Raw genomic sequence first — 8,871 nt, 5'->3', positions numbered from 1 at the left:
GTGTGCAAAACACAAAGCAGGCTATAAATAAAAAAAATAAAAAGATCAAATCAAATATCTTGCCATTTGGTGCGCTATTAGCCACCGCTGACTGTACTGAACGGGTATCATTTTGACATTAGCCACATTAGCACGCTGATCAGTTTCGCACAAAGTCAATAGCACGCGAAAGCAATACATTTCCGGTTTGATGATTACTGCCAGTTGGAAAGAGCTACTGCGACATTTCAAAATTCAAATTCAATTCCACCAAATTGAAACAGATTTTTTTTCGTTAGTTGCACGAGAATTAAGTGATTATTTTACCAGGAAAAAAAAGTGAATTTCTCCTAATGGATTTATGAATTAATTATGTACATTTTACAAGAGTAGTTTTATTTGCAATGGGCAAAAACATTTCATTGGTATTTCAAAAAAGTGTCTAATTTATATTGTAAAGTATAAAATATTATTTGGAAACAGTTTTAAATAATAAAGTATACTTTTTTCTAAGTAAAAGTTCCTAACATTTTTATTAATTTTTAAAATATATTTAACAAAATTAAAGTGTTATTTGCAGTGGGGGAAAACATTTATTACTTTTGAAAATAATGTTATCATTTTAATTTAGAGTATAGAAAATATTATTACATTATATTGTGTTGTACAAATTACTTAAAATAAAATAAAGTCGTATTTTTATTAGGAAAAAGTATTCGTTTTTATTAAATAATTGAATGAAAATTAAGTCATAATTGCAGCAGAATAAAACGTCACAATTATTTATTTCAAAACGTCATAGTAAAGTTGTATTTTTATGAGAAAAACGTCCTATTTTGATGAAATAATAAAATAAATTTTACGAGACTAAAGTTTTATTTGGATTGAGAGAAAACATTTATTAGTTATGAAAATGTTGACAATTGAATTTTGAAATGATAAAAATTATTAAATGATACAATATTGTATTACAAACGACCAGTTCAGGGTGTACCCCGCCTCTCGCCCGAAGATAGCTGAGATAGGCTCCAGCACGCCCGCGACCCTTGTATGGATTGGATGTATTACAAACGTACTTTTATGAGGAAACTATTCCAAATATTTTAATCAATTAATTGAAAAATAATGAACTCATAATTCTACCGAGATATTGTTTGAAGAAATCTAGTAATTTATTTAAAAATATAGTCATAAAACTAATTTCGCAAGTCTAAACTTTTATTTTTGGTGGGAAAAAGAATGCAATTACATCGTTATGAAAAAATTATATTATTAATTTAATTGAACCAGAATTAAGCCCCAATTTTACCAGGAAACAAATTCCAAATCGTATAATTAATTTTCAAAAACATTGTCATGAAATTAATTTTGCATGACTATTTTCATGGGCAAAATGTAATTAATTAAGAAAATAATGTTGTAATTTTCATTTTAATTGATGTTGGAACGGCCTTGTTTAAGTCAATTTAACGTAGCTTTGGCGATTTCGGATGAAAGCCGTGTTCAAATATGCATCAAAGTCAATCAAGCGCGTGAAAATCCAGGCGTCGGACGACGCGGCCACCCGGTGACAAACGGCGGGTGACCCGTCTCGCCTATGTGAGCTTGATTGATCTGAATGGCAGGCGGCCCCGTCAATAATAATCCCGCCTCGGCGCTGTCTCAATGAGCCGGAAGCTGTCAGTCAACGGGCAGCACAGACGAGAATCGATCGGAAACGTCCGGATGATGGACCCTCGCCGTGATCTCGTCTGTCGGGAGCTGACACCGCTGATGGACAACTCCAACCAAGAGCTCGCCTCTGATAGTCTCGCAATATAACCCCAATATTAGGTCAACAGTTTGCATTCTGGCTAAGAAAAGTAGCAGCTCAGTTTATTGGAACAAGCTACACATTTTCTTCCCATTGAGTACATGGAAAATCATCCGGAGGTGACGCTGCTATTAACTGCAATGCATATTGTAAAATAGGCATTAATAAAATATAGGGAAGAAAAACTCTGACCTTCTGTAAGCAATTCAAAACAACATTTTGTAAACAATTTGTGTTTCGGCTAATAAAAGTAATAGCACGGCTCATCTGTGCAACCTACGCATTTTCTTCATTGAGTGTGCGTGAATTCGTCAAGAAACATTCACGTTCATTGACGACAGAAAATGGATGGATGAAAGGTGCATTAACACAATTTCGAAAAGAAAAAGTCTGATATTTCCTCAACAATTCACATAGCAGCGAAGAAAAGTTGTCGCCAAACCTGTTTGAACAAGGTACACATTTTTCCCTTTGAGTGTGTGTGAATCTGTCGATATGACGCTGTGTACTGCGATACGTAAAAAAATAAAACACGAAAGAAATGTAGAAAAGAAAACGATGTGAAATTTTGTGAACAATTCACATTTTGGCGAAAAACAATGGATAGTGCAGCTTGCCTGGACATTGAGAGATAACATTGCTATTAACCGCACTGTAAAAAAAAAAAAAAAAAAAAATCTCTCCAGTTTAGCACTGTTAGTAATTATTGTGGGTTAAAAAGCAATTAGTCACCACCAGGTCGGACAATGTTGTCGGCTTTGTACAGCAGCAACATCAAAAGTACCAGTGACAGCAAAGCAGGAAAAGGAACCGCACCTTGACATTTCGTGTACGGTTACTTTAGCTGCATTTTTTTTTTTTAAGCTGTATTACTCGCTTTCCTACTCCGAACACCACCTCTACAGATAATAAGGCTTTTATGATTCGGACAGGGAGTGTAGGAAAACGGAGGCCTCTGCCATTACGCTCAAGCTCCCAGGCGGAACATTTCGGCTGGCGCTGTGCGTCCACTCGGGGAAAGGCGGCAGGCGGCGCACATTTCCGCGAGAGAACCGTGAATAATGGATTTTTTTTTTTCCAGTGCCGAAGAGGCGATTCAATAGCCGCAGTGATCCTCGCAACTTTGGGGAAAGTTAAGGAAGGATATGGCGTGTGAAGTGGGGCTCCACTGGTGAGAAAAAGTGCCTCTTTTCCGCTCAGAAACTTTTCGTTTTTCAAAACGCTACAAATCGCCCCTCCGTGGTTCCTCACCATTTCTGGGTCACGAGGCATTTTTGATGCGTCGCGACATTTTCCCACGTCAAGTAAAGAAATAAGTTGCGTCAACACCGTTAGCCAGCCTGCTGCTCAGGCCCGGAACATTCTGTTCATCTGATATGCCTCCAAGCAAGACACAATGGTCTCCCAGGGGCGTTGGGTCCTGCAGGTGATGCGCCAGATTAAAAATGTAATAGTGCTTTGATATCATAATTACTTGTGTCTCCAGAGCAGCCTTTCCCAAACCCTTTTATTCGATGTGCAGCCCCTTCAACATATCGACAGAGGTGATGCCCCCCCCCGGGGGTGCACAAGATTTAAACTGTAATAGCAATCTCATGTAATAATTGCTTCTCGAGAAAACTTTTTCCCAACGTTTTAAGGACAGTTCAACATCCCGACAAGCTTGGTGCACCTCCACTAACCCGTACAAACCTGAAAATGAGAAACAAAGACAAGAAGTCATGGCAAACATGATCAAACATATTTTTTTGTCATAGCAGGGATTCCCAAAACTGCAGCGTATGCACCACTGGGTGAGCAAGATTAAAAATGCAATGTACTGAAACGTGGATGTGTTGTTTCAGGTTAACTTGCGTGACATTTATTAAGGGTGAGCAACAAGGGAAGGTGTTATCAAAAAAATATTCATGCTTAATGTTTATATTTAGTGGAAAAAAAAAACACACACACACCCCTGGTGGGAGTGATAAAAGAATTTAAAAAAACGCACCCCCTAGAGGGTGCACCACAAATTTCGGAATCCCAGCCCTGGGAAGTGTCTCCTCTTTGAGCACTAATGAACATCCATTTCGTGTACCATCCGAGTGATGCACGCCTAATGCAACATTAAGTCTCATCAAAGGGTTGTCGGGAGAGGAGGGAGGGGGTGCTCCAATGTGTGTGTGTGTGTGTGTGCGGGGGGGGGGGGGGGGGGGGGCTTTAATGAACTACACTGCTGCTTTTAATGACCTGCATGATGCATTGCACACACACACACACACACACACTGTGTTACCTCTACGGCAAAGCGCACACCCAGCACTGTTGCTCCTTATCAGCCCTAAAAAAAAATTGAATGCATCTGTTCAGCAAAAGCAGATAAGCTAAAGCTGGCTAACACTCGGGATTCCCCGAGTGTACCTTCTCAGAGGGTTTGCTTCCGGGAGACAGACACAAATACACACAAAATTCACAGTGGTTTCTGGTACTACCAGGTTGACTTTGTATCCACGTTCCGAGTCGGTGCTATTTATATAGAACAGAGACACTTGGGGGGGGGGGGGGGGGGGGGGGGTGAACGTTCTGCTTTTACCGGCTGTGTGAAAGGGGTTTGTGAAACTACATCTGAAGGCGGAACATTTCGAGGTTGACTGGACCCCCATTCCGTGTCAGTGCCGTTTATACAAAACAGTTGCCAGTTTTTAAACAGTCAGCTTTTACACACAGTATGAAAGAGATTTCTGATACTACCTCTAAAGATGGAACATTTTTAGCTTGACTTTGTCCCCCTGTTCCATGTCGGTAATAAAATGATGTCTTTTACAAACAGTGTAAAAAGGGTTGTCTGATACTCCCTTAGAAAACAGAAAATGTACAGGTTTACATTATAACCCTCTTCCCTGTTGATGTCTTTTTTTTTTTTTTTTACAGAACAGTGGCAGGGGGAAATGCTGGGAAAATATCAAGTTTTACAAGCACTATAGAGTAAAAGGAGTTTCTGATATTACCTTCCAAGGCGGAAAAGTGCTGGGTTGACTTCGGTACCGCCATTCTGTGTCTGTACTGTTTATACGGAACAGCAACAATGGGGGAAAATATGAAAAGTCTAGCTTTTACAGGCAATGTAAAAGGGGTCTCTGATACTACCTCTGAAGTAGGTACATTTCCAGATCAACTTCATCTTCCCATTCAATGTCAACTTTGTCCCCCATTCCGTGTCGGTGGCGTTTGTACAGTACAGCAACATCGGACAAAAGGCTTTAAAAAAAAAATGACATCTTTAGCAGGTAGTGTAATTTGACTCTGTCCTCCCAATCTATGTTTGTGCCAATTATACAGAACAGCAACATGTAAAGAAGCTGGAAACTTAGAGTTTTTAGAGGCAGTGTGAAAGGGGTTTTTGATATTACCTCAGAAGGCGGAAAAATTCCAGGTTGACTTCGAACCCCCGTTATGTGATTACTTCACACCATCCAATGCTTATATCACCAAAAATGCTGGCCGTTAGAAGCAGTGTAAATAGATTTTTATTATTTATTATTTTTATTTTATGTGACACTACCTCTGAAGGTGGAAAATCAACCTCTCAACTCTGTCCCTCCATTACGCGCTGTCTTCATTCCCAACTCTGTGCTGGTGCCGTTTAAACAGAACAGCAACCCAGAAAAAGACTTACAATGTTATCTCATACTACCTCCATCCCACCGTTTCGTTTTATTTATCCGGAACGGCAACAAAAAAACAACTTGGCAAATACTTCCTTTCATGCGCTCCATTTCATGTACCCCTAAAGCCGCTAATCACATTTTCCTTCCTTTTTTGAAATCTACCCAAACAGCCGTCCGTCAGCAGCATCCTGGGAAAACTATTGACGGGGTCCAAGCTCCAAGGGGGTTCACGGGTAGTAAGGAGGCGGAGATAAACACAATCCAGAGAAGCGAGGGAATACAAAGCAGCACGGCTTATGTTGAGCTTTCATCGAGAGGCACAACCGAGCATGCCAATGGAAAAAGCTGGCACACAAAGTTGCTTCTTTTTTTTTTTTTTTTTGGGGTGGCGAGCGTGTCGCATTCGGCATGGTGGGATCTTTGCAGTGTCACTTAGCAACATAACATTTGGTAGGCATATGCAGCATATCATGAGTAGACTCACAAAAGGTCTCAAGGAACCATGCCTGAAAACAAACAGGACGTCAGATTCTAGATTCATTCTCGAGAATTTTTGAAAATTCAGCCCTTGAAACCCATTTGAAATCTTCTCTTTCTCTTTTGAATGACTATGGACGGCAAAACAATGTTTGACCAAGTAATTTCTTGACATAAAGTGTACTATAAATAATTTTTGAACGTACTCTGGCTGCGGAAAATGTTCATCATCACTAGTATGGCAGGTTGTACAATGTTTTTCCCTCACTTTCGGAAATCGGGCATGGGGTTAAGCGGGCAGAGGACTTTGACAGTGCTTATTCAGAAACAACGGTTTATCAACCCCGTTTTTTCAGTGATTCATTAAAAGAGCAAGTTTATATCAATTGGGAGTACAGTATTTTTTTCCTGTCCCAGTGAGGTTGTATTGTACCCTACTGTCTTGGAACACAATAAACACCTCACCTTTGAATAATATAAAAAATGGTGGAAAATACAGTTCTTGATAAGCAAACAATGAATAAGCCTCAACTAATGATAGTTATTTATCCAACACAGTCCTGCCTGAGGTTTGACCATACCCCAGGTTAAGAGTCCGGTCCGCGTCAGCGTAGTTTTTCATTTTTGTATTTATCTTTGTTCGTCTTGTTCGGGCACCCTTGGTTGAACAGAGAATTACTGTATTTGGTCGTAATATTGTGTTGGCTCTACTTTGGGACTATAAATTCTGTACACGTGATCATAATAACAATAATAATAATAATAATAATGGTAATGCATTATACTTACTGTATACAGTACAGCGCTTTTCTAGGCACTCAAAGACGCTTTACAATTACAAGCATAATTCATTCACTCCTCAGTCACACCTGGTGGTAGTAAACTGGAGTACCTGTGTAGCCACAACTCCCCTGGGAACTGAAACGTGGCTGTCATTCGGCGCCGACCACCAGCAAACAGCCAACTCCGTTTATCGGTAGGTAATGTGGGTGAACCGTCTCGCCCAGGCAAGCAACGACAGGCACTCAGGACGAGATACAAACCAACTACCCTCCGGTTGCTGGGTGCACTCTTACCCTCTGCGTCACGCCGCCCACCATCATGTGAAAATATTCCGGCCATAAGCATGGACCCTGCACAAGAGCAACTGCATGGGTTTATCCAATCAAGACAGGTTGGTAGGAGAGCATGAGCACATTATAAAGGAAATTTTGGTGGCATTACATTTCATTGCTGCCTCCTTTTGGATACTTCGGATTACATTTCGGGCAGACTTGTGCTCAATTGTTTACGAATATGGTTATTTCCAATGCATCTACGTCGCCATCCTCCACCACACCAAAGGTCAGCGCGTCTAGCACTCGGTAGCCCAATATCCCGCGTTCGAATCGCTACTGCACGGAGCCTGGTGGTTGCAGACAGTTCCTTTACCTGTGTTCCTTAGTGTTTGACCAGCAGCCTTGTACTTACACTACCAATAAAGATAAAGTGGCATATTTTATGACCTAGCTCACCCATAAAGCTGTTGACTGGGCCATGGCTACCAGTAACATTAATAATTACATTCCTCTTTTTTGTCCTTCCTCGCCGAGATGAGGAGTTTTTGAGTCTAAGTCTAAAGAGGCAGGAAGTAGACTTTTGGACTGTACACAAGGGGCTCAAACTGTTGCCGATTTTTCTATATCGTTGCACATTTTGGCCACGGAAAGCGGCTTTGATGAAAGAGCTCTCTGCTGCATTTTTCGACAGGGTCTCAGCCCCTGAGTAAAAGAGGTGTTGGCGGTGGGACATGACAAGACCTCTGGGTTGGAGGAACTCATTAGCCTCGTCATTCGGCTGGACAACCGGCTACGAGAATGAGAAAGGGAGTATGTGGAGGAGCAACGTGGCCAACCTACAGTCACCACTTCCTGACAGAGTTTGAAAGGAACGGGTGTCAGCACTATCGGCCGTTAGGTCCCGGGTTCGGCGACTGCTAGGGTGACCACATCTGCTGTAGAGGTACCGATGCAGCCGGGAGGGGTCATTTTTCGGCCACAGAATGCCCCCCAACAGATACAGCTTTACATGAGTCCCAACCGTGGTCTCCCTTGACTTCAGGTTGCTGACTGTCCAATGACGTCCGAACTCCAGTAGTTCCACAGATCATCTGGCTAACTCCCAACCTGACGGTACACTAACTCATCAGCCCTCCGAACACTCCCATCCTGCAAGATCCCGTGTGTTTACCCTGGACGATGACACATCTAAGAGAAATCTCGTTTTCACACGTAAGACGAGACTAGAACTCAATGGGGTTGTTTCCTTGGGCGGGTTCAGTGTCAAAGCCGGCGCTTCAGTTGATTCGGGAGCTGATGATAATTTTGTGGACATTTTGGTTGTACAGTTTCTTAATTGTTGTTACCAAAGTTGATGTTTCTAAGAATGTGAAAGGGCTTGATGGGCATCTCCTGGAGGTTGTAACTCATAAGACCGAGACTCCTTCACTACAAATATTCAGTAACCATCATGAGGCTATTCGTTTTTTCATTATGTCATCTCAGTCCGTGCCAGTCGTTTTCGGCATGACCTGTCATGATAAACTGGAATATACCGCAGATCGAAAATCGTAGTCCATTTTGTCATTCACATAACCTTTTGTCACCTAATTCTTCCACCCCGTCGTCAGTCGAGTAGGTGGAAGAAATCAAATTCACCAGTGTTCCACCCAAGTAGCATGACATATGTGTGTTTTTTTTGTTTTTTTTTTGTAAAGCTAAAGTCCAATCTCTTCCTCCGCACCGCCCATATGACTGCATCCACTTCCCATCCCTTCCTGCCCGTGATCTCACATTGCCTTGGATTTCATCACCGGTCTTCCCCCGTCATGTGGCAACTCTGCTGTCCTCCACATTGTGGACCGATTTTCCAAAATGGTCCACTTCGCAGCACTCTCTAAGCCCTGGTGCACACATA

Source organism: Phycodurus eques, chromosome 3 (assembly GCF_024500275.1).
Source record: "Phycodurus eques isolate BA_2022a chromosome 3, UOR_Pequ_1.1, whole genome shotgun sequence".
NCBI lineage: Eukaryota > Metazoa > Chordata > Actinopteri > Syngnathiformes > Syngnathidae > Phycodurus > Phycodurus eques.
This window is presented reverse-complemented; position numbering follows the sequence as displayed.